The following is a 20,526-nucleotide window of genomic DNA, read 5'->3' as shown; positions in this document are numbered from 1 at the left end:
AGTCCCCCTTTATGAACCACTGCAAGTCATTTGCCAGAATGAAAAAAAAAAAATACAGGCCTGTGAAGATTAAGAAAATTGTCCAAATTTCCCCGTGAATAAGAGATGAATCACTGTGAAGACAAACGTCTACATTCCCCTGTCGGCCTGGATCACTAAATCACGCTTTTGCTTTGAAGCTCTGTTAAAACCTGGACTTTTCCAGACATTTTAAGCCAGAAAGAAACAACTGATCTATCTTGAACAAGGTTTCTCTGGCGAGTGGCACTTTGAACAAATATGCCCAAGTTGTCTCTCTTTAACAGATTTTGCTCCAACCCTGCAAAACAATTTTTTTTTATTTTTTATTTTTTACAATGAGAAGATCAGATCTCTTCTGATGGGATCATATTTTTCCTTCTTTTTCTTTTTTGGCTAGTGAGAATTCCAGCCTTCCATATGCTTGGTTGTACTCAGCAGTGGCAAGGAAACAATAACGTTTGATTTGACTTTTGTTTCTGCTCCCTGTAACTTGAGTTGACGGGTCCAAATTACCTTCATTTCCATAGCGCCTTCCGCCTTTCCGATGACGGGACACCCTTGCTGCCACACCGCACAGCTCCCTGGCTTGCACCCGGGAGGTTCCTCAGGCACAGCAGGCAAAGACAATGGCAGGGTCTTGCGCCTCGGGTAACGAGAACATCCTTCCAGCGCCCCTGCGGGAGGGCCCCTGGTGTGGAGTTACACGTCATGTCTGCAGCACGATGGTGCAAAGTTGTCTTTCTTTCCCTTTTCGTTGCTCTCCCCATCTACCGCACGACAGTCGTCCTCGGTGGTGAACAGGATCTGAATGTTTTCAGCAGGCTATTAGGCTTCAAACTAGAAGCAAATGACTCCTTGACTTTTTTTTTTCTTTCCAGGAAACACGGCCAATATGAAGCCAGGGCCCCACATATGATTCTGACGTCAGAGTTAATAACTCATTAGAGAGGGGACAACTGCTTCAGCTGGCCTGGACCCACAGGGGGTGCAGGGGGCACAGACATATTCTTTTCCCATCACTGGCTTGCAGCGAGCTGGTTACCAAGCCAAAGCCTTTCAGGCAGCAGGTACATGGAGTTCTTTCCCAAATTTATCTCCAGACTGCTCAAACAGCTCAGCAAAGGGTTGGCCTTCTATTGCATTATTATTAATTATTATTATTATTATTATTATTATTATTATTATTATTTTCAGTCTCTTTGTTGAGCCTGCAAGTGATTTTATAAAGACTACCAGCAATTTACATTAATAAGATCCTGGTATTTTCAAGGTTAAAATGAACCCACTACAGAAGTGATTGCTGGTGACTGATGGTGACTTTTGTCAACTCTGGGCAAACCCTTAAATTCTTAAGGCGTTACTAAGCAAAACAGCCTGCTGGTTATGTAAAATGATTTAAAAATAATGGGCCAGAAGAAAGTGACTCAGTTACTGTCAGCTCTTCTCTCCCAGCCCCGTCCCATCTGAGCACTGACCAGTGCTTTCCTTTATTTCTTGGGATAAGATCATGGCACCAGTGAGTGTTTTACTAATCAGTTATGTCAACTGTAGCATTTTTATTTTCTTAATTTTAATAAAACAGTAACATTTTTGAGTCAAAAGATATAATTTCTCTGTGTGCTGAAAGGTGATAAAATTCTGCTTTCTTATTTTTAGTGGCAGGGATTGTACTTCTGAAGAGCTCTGAATAGCAGACATGTTACCACTTTTATTTCATTCCTTATATTTCAAAAACTTTTTTTTCAGGAAAGCAATGTTACAGAGAAGATTCTAGATTTTCTGCTATAGATTATAGATTTTCTACCCTGAAAATGGCATACACTGAAAACAATACATATTTCAGTAGGAAAATACAATGGTAATTTCCTACTTCATTCATAGAACATGTATTAGTTTTGTATTTTCACATTTCTTAGAATGGAATGCATCTTAGTGATATATGCCCCTAACAAAATTTTTTTCCCTGAAAAGTTGATCAGTGATACTCTACATTTGATGGCATCTTGCAAATAAAGGCATGTGATGATTTTAGTACCTTTTATCATACAGCAACATAAAGCACTTTTAGTTCTCATTTGGCGGTGAGGTGTATGTTCTGTTTCTACATGTACCCAAATTCTATGGAAAAACTATGTTGGCCATGTTGTCTTTCACTGCCAAACAACTGGAATTCCCTAGATAGAGAAAGGAATCATGCCAAAGAAAACCCAGGACAGATTTCAGAAAAGGATAAATACAGAAGCAGAAAGCTAACCTCTTTAGGAATGCTTCTGAACGGGAGACCAACTTCTCTCTCTAGCCCCTTGAGCGAGTCACTTAACTTCTCGGACGCTGAGCTCTCATCTGTAAAAGCAGGCCAATAAAGCAACTCTGAAGACCACAAGGGACCTCTTGTGACTTCTTTAAGCTGAAGCTCAAAGGCAAAGAGGCATTGCTGAAAATGTTAACCGTTAATATCGCTCTTTTTAAACCAAATTTTACTGTTTGGCCCAATACTGATGATTGATGTTTCTCCTCAGTTGTCTACTAATATTGCTTCTATTGTCAAGCTACCCAGGGTGCTTGATTCTGATCTCCAATGCCAGAAACTAAAAAAAAAAAAAAAAAGACTGTTTGAAAAGAAGGATAATGGTTCTTTTTAGGACTCTGCCAAGATTCATGAGAATAATGGCGGGTAAAGGCAATTCCAAAAGCAATTTGAAATAATTTAAAGAGATGATATATTGCAAACCCAATACTTCCTTAGAAATCATACAACAAGAATATTTTATTGACCAGAACTAGACATGTCAATATGTGGTCCTGGGGACAACAGGAAGGGAGAGTCTTTTGTGTGGTATCAGTTGTTTTTGATTCTATGTTCTCATATTTAACTAAGTCATGATTTCTGCTTAAGTCTCTGTGAAGCAGACCTTATTACCATGCATATTATGATGTGATTTAACACCTATCAGCACTGCTATTCCTCAGGGGGAAAAAAAAAATGGGGAGTGCTGGGTGTCTATATGGCTAACACATTTCTCTAGCTGCTTATCACATTTCCTATTCTATAGTGTGATTCAAATCCCTGCCTTTTCCTTGGATGATCATAACACCCATTCAAATGAAAAAACGACAATAAAAAAAAAAAAAAGAAAAAACGACAATGGCTCACATGGTATACACAGGTTTCAAGTATTTAACATTCAAATCAGGATTTCCAGAAAAGCAGGAAAAATGCCCTGATGTGTAAGGCCTTCCTCAGTCGTGCTTCTGATGGATGCCTGATGCAGGTTTTTGATATCCCACTGGTCAATAACAGCTTTTCTAAATATCATCTGACATGGGGACTCCTAAGCAGTGGCATTTATAAAACCTGCCAAGTCAGCATCGACAGAAAAGTCCTCAGGCTGCCAGTTCGCTCATCAGTAAACTCATGTGTAGCAACTTTATCTCATGTGTAGCCCCTTCCAGAAAAGGCAGCTGAGTTTCCTTTGCATTTTGATCAAATTGTGCTGTGACAAGAACAGGAGAGAATGTTAATTTTGTTGATGAGAAGCTGGCTCCGAACACAGGAATTCACACCGGGGATTTATAAAAATAAGAACTGTGATGCAGAATGTTACCTTTCCACCACACTGTGTCCCCAGTAAATCTTTCTGTGAGTCTGTTAATGCTCTAGGCCGAAATAAAAAATAGTTTTTTCCTCTTGGGCTCAGTTATACTAACAGGGGATCCATTGTGCCGGGAATGGCTTCTTTCTTTTCCAAGAATCCCACCAGCTGAAAGTAGAGCAACAATGACCTAGAAGACCATCAAGTGCTGCACAGATGCTATGCCCGTAAGAAGTAGCTGAAAATGCCTTTCCTTCAGGAGATTTAGCCACTTCATTGCCATTCTGAAGAACTACAAAGGACTCCGCTACCACACCCTACCCCTCTACGTCTACAGGATTCGATGGCCGTTTCCCTGGTTACCTCTGACGACAGAAAGCGTGGAAGGACACAGAAGATGCGGCAAAGCACGTAAGGCCCTGTCTTCATAAGCAACTGATTCTCATTCTTTCCTTTGGTATTTTCACACATCTCCTTCTACAAACTTGATAATTTCTTTTTAGCTTGGAAAACAAAAATTCTCTGGCTGGCATGAGTGGTCAGGAATGTGGGAATTCATACACTGTGTGCATGTGTGGTTAGTGGTGTGTGTGCCATGTGTACACATCACTGACGGGGGAAGTTGAATCATTTTTGGATACGGTTTGTGGCAAGAGCATCCAATGTGCCAAAGCCAGGTCTTTGAAGTAACTTTCTGTACAACCTGTTATTGAAGCATCTCTTGCCAACTTGAAGTAGAGGAAGTACCCACTGAAAAGAGGAATATTTTCCTTTTCTTGCCATTCAAGCCACACAGAGACATTCTTTCAACTCATCTAAAAAAAAAAAAGGGCCTTCTAAATATTTCTTTATTTTCTTTCCATCTGCTGAGGACATAATGACTTTCGATATGAGTATTTTCTCTCTTAAGTCCTCTTTTACCTCTCATCCCTTCTCAAGTCAGATTTAAGAAGCAGATGTGTAAATGAGAGAAGGTGAATGTGGGCAGGCAGACCTAAGGGAAGGGCCCCCTGCAGGGGCAGGTGGCTGTGTGAGAGGTTAAAGCTTAGAGGGGTGAAGTCCACCCTCTTGCTGGGTTTGAAGCCCAAGTTCAAGCAGAAGCTCTAGTGATGCGAGCATTCCACTTCCTCTCCTCCCACCTGGTGGGTGAAGTGAAGAGAAGGACAGCCCCAGCATCAGCTCTTCCCGCTGGGCTGTCCTGACGCTGCGGCTCATGAAACCACGGGAAGAAGACTTCAGGAGCACAAGCATAAAGGAACTAAAAGCTGTGCCAGTTCCAGGTGTGGACACCGAGGACAGATCTTTACTACCACATCCAAAGGGTGCTGACCCTGCGCTCCAGGGAGAACAAAGAGGAGGTAGTCCGATCAGGCCGTGAGCTAGGTGGTTGTCGGAAGAGAAGAAACAAAAAGACGTCCATTGTTATTTGCTTCCTCGTCAGGTCAAAAAGGTGCTGGCTGGGAAACCTTACCCAGTCCCCACCTGGGGAACTGGCTGTTTCTTGAGCAAAAAGGAAATGCTCTCCCTAAGTATCATATGTAACAATGCTGTCAAGTGACTCCCAAAGGGCTCCTGACAGCTCCCCTCCTTCCTTTCACATCGCATTATCATAACAATATGTTTGTTTTGTTCTGCGTTTTAAACTCCCCAGCCCTGTAACCCCACCCCAAGGAGTTGTCCCTCGGGATTCAGAGAGAGGGGCACTATCAGCTGCAAGACGGGAGCACAGCCCAGGGTCCCCCTGGCCATGGGTTTCCTTCGCCACATCTCTCAGTGTAAGGGGAGCTCACAGCATCTGGATGCAATTTTAGAGGCACCTGCTAATGAGGTGTGTTTCCGTGTTTGCAAAAACCCCCTTCGACACTCCTGACAATGGCCAACAGATCCGCCTACCCCGAATCAGAAAGTGGAAGCCTCTAGGAAATTACACTGAACAGCCTACAGTGGCTCCAAAAAGAGTGGGGCTTCTAGCATCCGGAGCGAGGTCGTTCCCCAACTTGTACACATTTACAAATCACCACGAAAATGATAAGGTCCTCTTTCCAGTAGCACCCCATCCCGGCGGCAGCCTTAGGTGTCCTCGTACTTCCACTCAGGTGCCTGAGAGGCCTTTTGCCTGGGGATTCCTGCTGACAGTAAGAGAGGAGCCCGGCCAACCAAGGCATGCTCCGGAGCGCAGCCAGTATGCAGGTGTCACAGGTGGGGGGAAGGCCAGCTCTCCAGTGAGAAAATCTTGGTAGAGACACAAGTGAGCAGGGAAGAGAGAGAGCGAGCTTGAAAGTGACATGAGCTACTCTCTAGCAAGATCCATTAAGTGAATCTCGTCGGGGGTGATCTAAGGAGAGGATCGAGAAGCCTCCGTGCCAAGTGGGAGCCTCTTTGATGCCAAGAGGATGGATTCTGTTTGAGGGTGATGGGTTTCCGGGAAGGATGGGAAGGAGTCTATCGACTACTTATGATGTCAGGAACTATGCTAGACACTCTACCTTTGTTTTAATACTAACGACTCTGAGAAGTTGACATGGTCATTCCCATTTTAGCGATAAGCAAATGGGAGTTCAGAGAGGCTAAGGAGCTTGACCAACACTAGGTGAATAGCACATTAGTAGTACCAGTAGGGTAGGAGGCTCGGACTCCAGTTCCCAGCAATATACTGAGTCCACCAAACCAGTTCCTCCAGCACTTTTGCTTTGAAGTCCTTCTACAGACAGAGGAGAGAAAGAACTGGAACTCTGGTGGTGGTGGCAGCAGTGGCAGCTGGGTTGGGGGTGGGATCTACAGCTTCTGGTCCTAGAGCATAATGTTGTTTAATCCAATACAATCCAATACAATCCTTTAAAGGTTTTGTATTTTACCTTAAAATGAATAATGGTGTTGCAATTAATCCCATACTCTAATTGTCTTCTATTAAGTTATAATTTCTCTTCCAGCCCTTTAAGTATAATTGGCCATCCTGAAAAGGAAGCATGTTTAGCCTATAGCTTCGAGTCTTTGGGGTACAAATGGCTGGTAAGAATGCACATGCTCTGCTGGTAGATGTGTCCAGGGCTGCTCCCTTCCTGGAGGCTCCAGTCCCGGGTGGATTATCAAGGAGATATGCGTGTTCTGTCAAAGGTGGATGAGAGGTCTCACTGTTAATTTTCTACGTGACTAACGCAACATCACGACTAAGGGCAAGGCTGTGGGATCACACAGGTCTGGGAGGCACACTGCACTTCAGCAACTGCCAGCGGTGTGATCAAAGCATGTCACGTAATGTTTCTAGGCCTCAGTTTCCAAGTCTGTAAAAAAGCCATCTGCATGTTAGGATATAAAGAGGAGCAGGTTCCACAGCTTGTTAGCACTTTTAAGCAGAAGACCTTTTGAGCCTCAGCCTTCAGCCGACTGTCAGTGATTTACAAACCATAATCACTGAGGAACACGTAATTCCAGTGTCAGAAAACCTGAAGACTTGCTTATCGTTGTTTTAAAGCAAATTACCGTATTTTTGTGAGAGGAGGGAGAAAAGGCATTTACATAGTTTGTAATGGAGTGAAATACTTAAAAAAAGGAATGTCTCCTGTGTTTAGTAGAGACAAAGTAAACCAATAAATTATTTTTAAAAATTTGACCTACCTCCTAAAGGGTATTATAAGGATTAACTTAGAGAGTGTGCAGAGAGCATGCTGCTCAGGGACTGGCACACATCAAATATTCATAAATGATGGTTAACGTTATTATCACCCGGGGGCTTTGGACCTGTGCAAATGACCCCTTCAGCAATCTCCTTAGGCCTCATCCCATCCTGCGCTGCCCCAGGAATAGAAGATAATTGGAGCTCCTTCTGGCAAAAGATGATGGACTGATGGGAGCCACTTCCTCTGCAGCAAATAAAAATGTCTGGACTCCCTATTTCCTGCCTGTGGTTTCGCACACCCTTGGGGGAATACTTGTTCCTACTAATGTATTTCCTCCCCTCTCTCGCCGCTCTCTAGGTATGGGGTGATGGGTATATGGTTCTGGCTCCAGCATGAGGTGTTCACCATGGCTTTTCTCCTTAGTACAACGTAGCAACAATCCAACAGCTGACTTCCTTATGCTCACTGCAGATCCTAGGAGCAAATGATAATACATGCTAAGGGAATCTGGATTTTACACAGAGAAAAAGAAAAGCCAATGAGAAAGTACTTTTTTCAAAAAAAAATGAGTCAAACACTGTAACCGCATTTCTAGGCTAACTAGTCATTTGCAATGCATAGAAGTTTAGAATCAGGAAGAGCCTGTCTTCTAGGGTTAACAGAGCCAAGATCCATCAATTGTATCTGATGTTGCTTCCAAGACTGTCACGTCACCAGCCATGATAATGAACAGTCTTCCTGCCCCGGGCTAGATCAGAACATTCCCCAAGTGTATTTGTAACTTCTTGTCTTCATCATCATCATTATTCTCATTATCAAAAAAAAAAAAAACAAAACCCACGAACTTTGCTTTCTGTTTGAAAGAGCACTATAATGGGCAAAATTTGTGAACAGTCAGATCCCTGGCTCAAATGAATTTACAATTTAAAGATAACAGCAAGAGGTGGGCAACACTGAATAAAACCTAGTTCAAATAAGCAATGTTAGAATGACCGTTTAGGAGGAACGGTTCACAAGCTAATCAGACCCTCAGTGGGAAAACAGGTAAGCCAGTGAGTTTTGCGTTTGCTGACCAATTTGATTCACATAACTACCATTTATGTAGAGAAAAGAGGGGCCAAAAAAATCCCTTCCTGATGGAAGTTCATAAAGAGAATTATAGGAGTGACAAAATTGTTTAGTGAGTGGAGCTCCTTATCTTGGATAATGGAGTATTTCCTCTTGGTGGAAATCAGCTGTTCTGCCAAGAGAACCTGAGGGAGTAATTGGGAGGTTTTTACATGTTATGTAAGCAAGTTTATTTTGGGAGCTTGGGGTATGGCGTGCTGCTGCCTTTAACCACATCTGCTCTATTTCCATAATGACCACTTCATTCCTGGGCTGTGTGCAACATGGCCTACATTAGTCTTGGGTCATTAGGAGGCGGTGAGGCTCCCAAATTATCAAGATGTTCCGATGGAGTCGTTGAACTCTGCCCAGAAATCAATATATTGATTTGGTAATTTAAAGACACTACTATTAAACCAATCTATTGCATTTGTTTTCCCATTCTCAACTGCATCTGAAAGGGCCTAACTCTACTCAGTCTTTGAGTAAAAGTCTCCTTTTCACTTTATTCAGTTTAAGTATGGCCCAACATTTCTTAATGAATGCATAATGCAAATTCTGTATGCTGCAAAGTGAAAAGCCTCAATACCTAATGATTGGCTTTGTGTTTGGGAAGGTCACCTAGCTCCTTGGATTTTCTGAGCTCTGCTTGTACATTCTTCACTTCCTTTCTATGGCTCCGCCTACGTTTTTCTAAGTCTATTCCTTCCATCTTCATAACGCGGATGCTTGTCTGCTCTCAGTTCTCCTCTTTTCATCGACCTCATAACTATTCATGTATAATTTTCAAAAAGGTAAAAGTCATGAGTCAGTAGCACATGTAAAACAAACAGATCCCACTCTATTTAACCCATAAGTTAAAGGAGGAACCATAAGATGTTAATGCTGCCCCGAAGAGCACTCAAAAGGTTACCTAGGTCAAATAAACAAAGACACACTGGGGTAATACTCAGGGGTCAGATAAAATACTGGTTAACGTCCAACGGGTCCGTAAACCTGGTCCACACCAGTAGCCTATTCGCTGCAGGTAACAATAACTGGTAGCTCTACCAGAGAAGAACCTCCACATCGGCCTCTGCCACTGGAGAACCACACATCACAAAAAAACTGTAAAAAGTGCAGCTCAGCCTGCTACTGAAAGTACATTCAGTAATACCCTTTCCAAATATTGAGCATTTTTAAAGGTACAATGTAGATTCATAGTACAAAAACCAAAACACTATTAGATTCCTCCTCTCTAGTCGTCTCTTCCCTCTCTCTCATTCCTTGTCGCAGAGCACCAGAAAAAGCTGCCTTGTTTCAGACTCTTTTTTCCCCTCCCATTTACTCTTCAATCCAGTTCCAATTTCTTTTTCATCTGTTGCTCTGCTTACTAGCGACTACTTGTTTCTAGATACAAATAATATTTTTTACTCCTTATCCAACCTTTCAGCAGCTTTTGAACTTTTGACAACACACTCCTTGATACATTTTCTCCTTTTGGCTTCTGAGACCAGTACTCAAGTGACTTTCCCTCCCTTCTGCTTCTTGGGATGCTTCTTCTCTGCCTCCTTTGCAGGCTCATTCTCTACTTAAATGCTGCTGAATGTTGGAATTTCTCTAGGCTGAGTATTAGGCACGCCTCTGTTCTTCAAGACTTTCTTCTCAGACATCATTTGGGTTAATAACCTCAAGTTGTCCCCATTTGCAAGTGAAGCACAAATTTGTAGATCTAGGCTAGATACTTCAGCTCATATATCCATCTGCCTACTTGACATCTCTCTTGAATTCCCAGAGACATCTCAAGTTCATTAGGTACAAACCTGGTCCACGAAAGCTCATCTTCTTCCAGAGTACCTGATCTCAATGAGTGACACCACCAACTAGTCAGTTATGCAAGCAACAACCCAGGAAGCAACATAGGCTTATCACCTTCAACAAGTCCTGTCCTCTTCAGACCCAGGTTAGAGGTCTACCTCCAGGCAGAGCAGCTCTCCCAGGTTCAGTGAAACGGCCTTTGGAACTTACAACAATCCACCAAAGAAGTGTTCAATTCCTAAATGTGCCAATTATGCCCGAGAAGTGCCGGATAATTTACATTTTACTTATAGAGCCTGGAATACACGTCCCAATTCCAAAAAGATGTATATGGGAGTCAGAGTTCCAAGGAAGAAGTATGTCTGTCCAAAGAGGGACTAGAGAGGCATCTAGGGGGTAGACATATTCTTGGCTGGGCTAAGTTAGTGCTGCTTCTTTTGGTACAGAAAGAAGAGATGAGGATCATGTTCTCAAAAGAGCTGAAACAGACTTGCAGAGTTCCTTTATTTTTCCTTATTTTTAAATGACGTTTCCTTTTTTAAAAAATCATGATTATAAAACTAAATATTCACTGTAAACACCCTTTAGAAAGTATTGAAAAATACAACAATGCAAACCAGCCTTAAACTCATCACCCAAATGAAACCACTGTTAACATTTTGTTAGATATTATTTTAAATACTGCTCTATACTTATATACAACTACGTGTAACTAATGTGAGCTTATTTATTAAAAGTAGGTCCAGGGCAGTCCCAGTGGCTCAGCGGTTTAGTGCCGCCTTTGGCCCAGGTGTGATCCTGGCGACCCAGGATCAAGTCCCACATCGGGCTTCCTGCGAGGAGCCTGCTTCTCCCTCTGCCTGTGTCTCTGCCTCTCTCTCTCTCTCTCTCTCTGTCTTTCGTGAATAAATAAAAAATCTTTAAAAAAAAAGTAGGTCCAAACTATACATAATACTGGAGAAGGAATTTCAGTGTCAAATGGAGAATATCCTAATTTTTAGAACTAATCCATTTTCTTAGAGATTCACCTTTCCAAGGTCTAGATTTCAATGCCAATTTATGCATTCTAGACTATCACCTTTCAATGTTCTGTTTTCTGCTTGCCACTCATCTGCTTTCCAGTGTCACTGGTTTCCAGTCAAGAACCACACTAAGTACCTACAACATGGGTTATGACGACAAGGTTCTGCCCAGGAAGAGTTTCCAAAGAAATAACTATTCACAAGGGAACTGAGGGTGGACTTGAGATACAACAGCCACATGCTAACAATAGAACATACTTTCTTATTTTATGTATTCTTTCCCCTCAGTCCTTTACTTTCTGGTAGAGCTAGAAGATTATAGTGAAAGGAAGGGCGGAGGGGAGAGGCAGTGTGTGTATGGGGGGTGCAGAGTATTAGGACTGACATGCATCAAGCGTAACATTTTCTACCTTACTATGAAATTCCATTACGTGAATAGGTGGCATTACACAACATCGGATGATCCAAATTATGTAGCAGAAACTTCATTTCCAAGTGAGAAAAGCATGAGTCTAGGGAGTAATACCACATCTAGTGCCTTCTCATCACATATCCTCTTATATGGTCTCACTGGTGCCTAATAGAAATGATGGCTCCTCTAAACGTAGTTTAAAAATAATTTTATTTTTTAGTTTATTTTTAAAAGATTCTATTTATTTATTCATGAGAGAGAGAGAGAGAGAGAGAGGCAGAGACACAGAGGGAGAAGCAGGCCTGATGCGGAACTCGTTTCCAGGACCCTGGGATCACGACCTGAGCCAAAGGCAGACGCTCAAGCACTGAGTCACCCAGGTGCTCTAAGAATAATTTCAAAATAGTTAAAGAATATATCTACCCCCCAGAATTATTGGATAAACAGCCTGATTGATTTATTTCTGCCTAAGTGGGAAAATGTGTGAGAAAGCAGCCCTTACACTTAAGGATTACTGGTATTGTTACCTATTATTATAATAAGGATTATATGGATTGCCAGTACTTGAGTGTTTAGACTTTCAACTCCTTGTTGGTATTCATGGAACCATGTGCTCCTATGCAAAACGGTGGTGCACTGCAGGAGTGACAGCGTCAAATTTAACTATTTGTAAAACTTCCACAAGGAACTGTGTGTTAGACTGATTTCCTGAAGGTGCAGTATGTCTCCCTAGCCAGAAGGCCAAGGAGAAGAAAGTGAACACACTCGTCACCGGGTCCAGGATAAGCACACTCTGCCCCTGACAAATGCAGCAGAGACTGGTTAGGTACTCATCAAACCTCCCTCCCCTTTCTCCAGGGACACAGCCAGGCTATACTTCCTAGTCTTCCTCGCAGTGAGGTGTGACCTGTGACTGTGTTCTCGCCGTAGACGGTGTTCGAGGCTGACCTCATCACCCTGCCATGCTCTGGCGCTCGCCCTTCCCACTTTGGCTGGATGGAGGCATATGACTCTGAATATGTGTGGCTTAGAAGGGCCACATGAGGAGGGAATTGGTCCTTGAGTCGCTTCTAGAAAGACAATGTCATGAACACCTGCCTTCATCAACCAGAAAAGAACTTCAATCCTCTGAAGCCACTACGATGTGGGGGGCTCAGCAGGTTGGGGTACCTCGGTGTACACAATGATCGAAGTACCTAGCAGGTTCAGCAGCACCTGCCATAAGTAACACAAAGTCATACCTGATGAGGCCAACCTTCTTGTCGGTCTCTAATTTTGCCTCATCTACCACTTCCTCTTATCTCTTCATTAGACAGGTATTTGTTGTTTCCTCTAGCCAGTATGTATTTAAATTCCCTTTACCCTTATAAATTCTTTTGCCTCTGCCCAAGGTGCCTTTCCTCAGCGTATACATTCTGAAAGAAAAAAAATGCTTTCCCCTCCCCCCAAACAACTGAAACATCATTTTGTGTACAGAGAAAAATGGAGTCTCTCATGTCAAGCCCGAGCCTGTGTCAAGCAGTGATGCAAGCATATAAGATACTGGAGCCAGGAGATATCACAGGGACCAAGGTCAGCCAACACCCCAGAACTCACCACAAGCAGAACCAGAGGAGGTCCACTGGGACCCAAAACCGAGTGTAGCCCTTTAAAAAGGGAAGGATTTTGGTAGAAAACTGTCTGACCCCCCCTAGGTAGGACCACTTTAAAAAGGCAACTGCTTCTGAAAGCTCTGCCTGACTGATCTGAGAACCGAGATCCTTCCCTGCTGGAACAAGAAGCAGTAAGTGCCCAGAGTGACCCGGACCAGCCTGAGGCCTTATCTCAACTACTCGTCCAAGGACCAACTTCCAAGTTCATTAACTTCCTGCCCCCTGGTGTTATCTCATTTCTTGTGTGGCTTGTCTTCTGTCCTGCTCTGTGTGCTGTGTAAAGAAGCCAAGTTGCATCACATGGTGAAATGTCACTGAGTTTGGAATCCTGAATCTCCTTTATAATTGTGATTTAACTTTCCTTTATGATTGAATAAAGCTGACGTTGTGGAAAGACACAACTCATGTGCCCACCGTCTTAGTATGCTCATGACAGTCTGTAAAGTCACTCAAAAATCTCCACATTCTCTCTTTGCCTCTCCCTTCGTCCATCCATTTATCCATCCAACCCTTCACTCAGCAAGTATTCACTGAGCATGACAACGTGTCAAGCTCCAAGCAGTGGAAGCTTTAAGATGAAGGATGTGGTCTCCCTCCATAGGGAGCTCAGGGTTCAGTCTGAGAGGAGACCTCTAAGCAGATACTTAAGAGTAGAAGAGGTAAAAGCTTACTTATGGAGCAACACTGGGTACTATAAGAGCAAGAAGATGCCTTGATGGAGGCTTCTCCCTTCCAAAAACATGCTCTCCTGGCTCTGTGCATGACTGTACCCTCCTCTATCACCATCTCGGGTCCTTTCTGAATGTCAGGCTTATTTTCATCATCACTAATTAATGATCACGTCTACTTCACTCACTGGCTTGTGTGTTTTGTTTACAGCCAGTCTCACTCATTAGGAGCTGAGAACCCTGAGGACAGGAAGCAGCCTTTCTTTTTCACTACTGTCCCTCCACAGTTTGCACAGTGACAGATAAGCTATAGATGTTCAGAAAATGCTTGTTGCATGAATGGATACCTCAAGCCAACTTGCCTGGGAATAGGCTGTTTGGAAGAGTTTCCTGAAGGAGCAGACACCTGATCCAAATTATAAAGGGTAGGTAGCAATTTGCCTGGAAAACAGAAAAAGGGAAATTCCAGGCCTAGGGTACTGTTTAAGTGAGAGCACAAACCATGGCCAATGTTTGCGGACGCAAGTGTGATGCTAATGTGGCTAGAGCTAAGTGGGAGGAATGGTGGGTAAGGCTGGAAAAAAAAAAAAAAAAACCCAAAACAAAATACCAGGCACATCACTGCTTCTTCTTTATTCATCCAACAAGCACTTTCTGTAAATTCCAAAAGCATGTGACCCATACAATGCCTATTGCTGTGCTATTTCTAAACCTCTCTGAAACCTTGAAGGGGCAGAGACCGATTCTTAGGTCCCCAGCTCCCAATTTTCTCATCAATATGAACTATAGGCAATTGAGAAAGAAGGGGATTAATTCACAGTATTTTGGGCTATTCTTAGAACAGAGATAGATGATATGTAGCATAAAAATAGAATCACAATATATGCTGACACAGCTGGAGCACTGGGGGAAGAAAAGGACCCGGGCATCCCTTCCCGCTCATGAGGCCAGTAACCAGCGTATTTGGTATCTCCTCTTCCCTCAAAACAAAAGTAACGGAACTAAAGTCGATCAGAGTATCAAATCTAGAACAGACTTAACTGAGCTCCAGCCGAGATCCTGGTGTGCGTAGTGAGGAGGTAAGAAGACATTACCATTAGCAAACACCCTTGAGTGCAGTCATGGCAAGGAAGAAGCCCGAAAGGGCCTGATACTGGCTATCAAGGAAAGCTGAAACCAATGCACGTAATTTACAGCTGAGTCTTTAGGAGGAAGACCAAAGGAAGCTTCATCTGTAACATACGCCTGGAAACGCAAATACCTCATGACTTTAAATGATGTTTCTTTTCCCCTCCTTTGACTATAAGAAAATGCCATCCTCTGCACCCGGTATAAAACACCAAGATGGGAAAAAAAAGTACTCAAAGCTCACCAGCCAGCAATAAGCAGTTAATTTACATGTGTATCCTTCAGATAGTTTTAGGCACACACACACAAGTAGTTTATAATGGGATTCATATAGGTGGTTTGTGGTCTGCCTTTCTACCTTAATGTTTCAGACACTTTTTATAATAATTTTTAACAGTTATTTTTAAAGTTTGCATAGGACAAAGCCCAGTGTATGAATATTCTAGGATTATCTAGAACAGTCGCTGGCACAGAGTAAGAGTCAATAACAATGTGTTGATTGACATAAAAACACATTGTTTTGGCTCTTATTCTATGCCAGGGACTGTTCTAGATAATCAAATATACCATGAGATAAGAGGGAATCCTTGTCATGAAATTCTTCACCTTTCCCTGGAAGAGGAGGAACCAAAAATAAACACATGGATAATTAAGATACATTCAGGTACTGGTGAGTACTACAGAGAAGATAACAGATAATAATGTGCTCAAGAGAGACTGAAGTTAATGCAGTTTCCAAGGATAAGGTAAACTAGTCGAAAATAACCTTTTTTTATATGCCTCAACACACATGCACGATTTAGGAAGAGTCCAGATTTTTTTTTTCCTTGAGGCATGCGTAGCAAAACTAGCAACACAGTCAGGAAAACCCCTAGACACCAAATATAAAAAGCCAGCAATTATTTAGAACAACACGAGTGCTGAATCTCCCTGAGGCCATCCACCACCACGGTGTTGTAACTGCTTCACGAGGTGGAGGTGGAGGAGACAAGGACCGAGGAGCCTTTGCAAGGAAGGGCATGGGAAGCGAGAAGACACAGAACTCAGGGCCTCTGAAGCACCCCCTACCCGGTGAAAGGATGGGGAGGAAACATTCCGCCTACCTTCCAAAGGAGGATTTCTGTCTTGGCTTCAAATCCAGGAGGAAGAGAAAAAAAAAAAAAAATCTGTCCTGAGAATTCCTCGCCACGGCCCTGCCCTTGGGTGGAGCTGAGGTTTAAATGTGTACCACCTGCGCGAGCCGGGAAACCCAAAACCGAGAAACTAAGCCAGGATGGTCGAGGCCCCGGGCACCTGACCAACACCAGAGAAAATCCTCTGCTGGGTCTGAATGGAGGCCCTCCCGAATGCCAGCAGATTTAGGTTGCTCAGAGGACAAAAATACGCTGAAAGACACGTGAGACACAAGCCACCATGAGAGTAAGGTATGTGAAATCCGAGGGACACGTACAGCTGGGAAGGCTCTTAAAAGAAATGGAAAAACACTAGCAAGGATCTGCAAGTCCAACTGCATCTGGGGGCGCTGGGGGAGGAAGCGAGAAATGAAGTCAACCAGGGAAATAAACAGAAAACAAAGATCATACCAGAAAGTGGGTTTTTAAAGAACTAATTAAATAGATAAACCTCACAAGAATCATTGACAAAAAAGAGCGGGTGCAAAGAAAAAGAAGTGAAAGGGGCTCTAAGGCTGACAAGTGGAAATGAAACATGGATTAGCCTTACACCAGTGAATGTGTGCCTGCCAATACATTTGAAAAGTCAGGAAAATGAAGAATTAGCTTGGGGCTCCTGGGTGGCTCAGTCAGACCTCTGCTCTCAGCTCAGGTCCTGACCCTGGGATCCCAGGATTAAGTACCACATCGGGCTCCCTGCTGAGCGAGGTGGGGAGGGGGGGGCTGCCTCTCCCGCTGCCCCTCCCCCCCACACGGGCTCTTGTGTGCATGTTCTCTTAAATCTTTTTTAAAAAAGGAAAATGAATAATTATCTTTTAAAGAAAGACTGTATTTATTTATTCATGAGAGACACCAAGAGAGGCAGAGACACAGGCAGTGGGAGAAGCAGGCTCCATGCAGGGAGCCCGACACAGGACTCGATCCTAGGACCCCAGGGTCACGACCTGAGCTGAAGGCAGAGGCTCAACCGCTGAATCACCAGGTGCCCTGAATAATTATCTTAAAAGCCCAAACTGAAAACTGTTTGTAGAACAGGGACCTGAATAGATCTACGATCATTCCAAATATCGGATCAGTACTTACAAATCTCTTCTCAAACAAACAATGCCCATGTGCATAGGGGTTCCCTCCTCTAGACCAAACCTCTGTGAGGTGCCCAGTCTTAATGGAAACCCGAGTGGTGAGGAGGGAGCTGTGCAGAGAAATGGAGAACATTCAGATGTGAGGAATGTCAAGTGCAAAGTGTCTAAGACACTGAGAGGGAGAGAAAAAAAATGAAAAGGCAGAAATAAACTAAAAGGAGTCATTTCAGATCCCTAAACAGCCGTGACTTACTGAATTGTACTCTGGAAGTGACAGCACACATTAGACACAATATTCCCATTTTATAGAAAAGAGTGAGGTTCACTGAGGTTCCATCACGTGGCCCACAGACACAGAGCTGGTGAATGAGTGGCGGATCCAGTGCTTGAAACCAGTCCTCCAATCTCAATTTTGAGCCATGCTTGCTGTATCTATGGAGGAAGGACTCTAAACCAATGCCACCACTCTCCTCGTGTGGTCCCTGGGCAGCAGCATCCACGAACTTGTTAGAAATGCAGATTATCAAGTTCTTGTCTCCTCCCAGATGCACTGAATCAGGAGCTGTGGGGTGTTTTCAGGAGCCCTCCAGGCGATTCCGAAGCTCCGCCCTTGAGTAACTAGAAAGGTACAAGGTTCTAATAAAACGCCAAGGATTTCAGAGTCAGACAAGCTGGGTTTGAGTCCTTGGGGTGCCACGTCCTAGTATGTGAACTGTATACGTCACCTAAAATTTCTTAGCATCAGCTCTCTTCCCTATAAAGTGGAGATGATTATAAGCACCCACCTTTGGGTTTTTGTGAGGATTAAATGAGGTCACCTCAATATTGGTGCCTGACACAGAGAAAATGCTCACTCTCTATCACTTCTCCATTCTGTACCTTCACTGTCCCCAGAGAGGAGGAGTGGGAAGGATGCCAGGGAAGAGGCAGGGCACGAGGTCCAGGGAAAAGCTGACAGGAGCTGGGCTGGACCAGCGGCATTGGTCAATGACATCAAGGGAGGGTTCCTACGTTGTTTCTCTGGAAGCCTGGCTGGCTCCAGGTGCCTGGCCAGATGTGGGGAAGAACAAAGCAAGGAGTTACAGATGATTCTGGGCCTCAAGTTTGGCTGATGGGGCAAGTGTGATTCCAGGGGGGAAATGAATTCAGGAGAAAACAGGTTTGGGGTTTTTGTAATGTACTAACATAAGGGCATTCTAGAATAAGAGAGTGTGTGTGTGCATGAGAAAGAATGAGAGAAAGAGATTAGAACTGCAATGTCAGTGTGACAACCAGCGCTCTTTGTTCTTTGTAATTAAAATCGCTGCTTCCTCCCTGTGAGACCAGTGTGACAGAGCCGAGTGGTACTTGCCAGCCAGCAGGCCCTGCTGGAAATGCCACATTCCGTTGATACCCCACAATCATGGTCCGTGCTAATGACACAAAGAAATGTCATTCAGGAGACAGAGTATGTGGGAAAGGAATGAAGCCATCACTAATGAATAGGCTAATGGAACCCGATGAGCAGTGAAAATCAATGAGGCAAAAACCACTCGCCTCAAAAAAAGTGAGCGAGGTAAGGATGGAGCAGTGCCAAACCACAGTGTATCTCAAGTCCCTGCTACAGACTCTGCCACCCAGTGAGACACAGTTCACACTGATCGTACACCCTCCCTGGCATGGTCATGAGTCACGGGTCATGGGCACCAGTTCATTCGATTCTTTAATGTTAATAGGACATCCATGCAGGGCGATGTATGGAGCAAGATGCTGGGCATAAGGTTAGGAAAAAGGCCTGGCCCCTGCTCCTAGGGAGCCCTCCATTCCTATCCCAAAGATGAATTCCAGTTTGTTTAGCCTATTACGTGTAAGTTAGATTCTGCAAGTCTCCTCTTCCTCCTCCTCCCTTTAATTAAATCTACCACCCTCAAAAGCAGAAAAAAAAAAAAAGGATGAAATCAGAGAGCGAGACAAACTGTAAGAGAGGAAACACACTGAGGGTCACTGGAGGTGTGGGGGGGGACATGGGGTAACTGGGTGATGGGCGTTAAGGAGCGGGGGGAGGTGATGGAATGAGCATTGGGTGTTCTATGCAACTGATGAATCACTCAATTCTATCCCTGAAACTATTAATACACTATCTGTTAATTGACTTTAAATTAAAAAAAAAACAACTGCCACCCTGAGAACCATCACCAGATCATCATTATCAGTATTATTTGATCACTTAACATCACCCACAAACTACCTCTAACTCTCTTAAGCTGCTTATAAATGCCTATCATGCCAAATCATAATCACTGTGCCTAATTAAGGGACTTTTTTCTGTTATTCCTATCTGCTGTCCAGATAGCACAGACTGTGTCCAGGACAGTTTCCATCACTTTCCTGATACTGGCACACACGTGACATCTGGAGCTCAAGCTGTCTTGAGCATAAGTCTGGAGTTTCCGGTTGGCTGGACTTCATACTGGGCCTGGGAGTGCCTTACAAGGTGCTTAGGCCTGTAGGAATGAGGGCATTGGTGATGACCAGCATCTCCTACCCTGACTTCCCCTCAAGGGAAAAATAAGCCCTTTACAGATAGACCAAAAACTCTGCCACAGATGGATTCTCCTTCAGACATAGATCCTAAAGGATTCTGGGTTAACAGGATCAACCTAGCCTGGCTCAAGTCTTACATTGTGCCATGTGGGATAACATTACAGCAGGTGTGAAGCCTTATATTCCGTCCTGGGCTCTGCCTCCTTGGGTAAATCAGTGCATTCACCTGGGTCCTGGTTTGCTTAGCTGTAAATCTGGCCCCTTAGAAAGCCAGTCGTGGCACAGTAGTGTTTAGGCTTCTCCAGAATTTCATTACGTATTAACTGCTTTAAGAGGGCATGAATTCCTGCTTTGTATTTTCAGGAAGGTGTTTTCCCAGCCAAGGCCATATTCGGCATCACTGGTCCAATCTGCTTGTCTGCACGTGAAGGCTCCAAGGCAGGCTGCACGAGGCTATTGTTCCCTTGCTTAACAGAAGCAGTGTATCAACGTCCTTTGGCAGAGAGGTGGCCTCTGATACAGAAGCCAAGCTGCTCTCACAGTGGCTTTGTTGTGCTCTTCTGGCCACTGCAGGTGCCCTGATTTGTCCCACCTACTCAGACATCCGGCAGCCTGAACCACCTTATCTCTTAGCATCTGCGCCTCCTTGTTTGAAGCACCCCACTTCTCTTGTGGACCAGCGTCCACATACACCCGGACCTCCATGTGCCTGCCCGGATTTCTGACTTCGTT

General features: G+C 43.8%; 1 long non-coding RNA gene across 3 annotated transcripts in view; it reads right to left on the bottom strand.

The window, feature by feature from the left end:
- The window catches only part of LOC112660044 (uncharacterized), a 234,037-nt gene that overhangs the window by 5,113 nt on the left and 208,398 nt on the right, over positions 1–20,526 (bottom strand). For all 3 annotated transcript variants that reach the window (XR_007406836.1, XR_007406837.1, XR_007406840.1), the window contains one exon: positions 2,276–2,364. This is a non-coding gene — a long non-coding RNA (uncharacterized LOC112660044). The remainder of the gene's footprint in view (positions 1–2,275; positions 2,365–20,526) is intronic.

Source organism: Canis lupus, chromosome 2, assembly GCF_003254725.2.
Source record: "Canis lupus dingo isolate Sandy chromosome 2, ASM325472v2, whole genome shotgun sequence".
NCBI lineage: Eukaryota > Metazoa > Chordata > Mammalia > Carnivora > Canidae > Canis > Canis lupus.
This window is presented reverse-complemented; position numbering and strand designations above follow the sequence as displayed.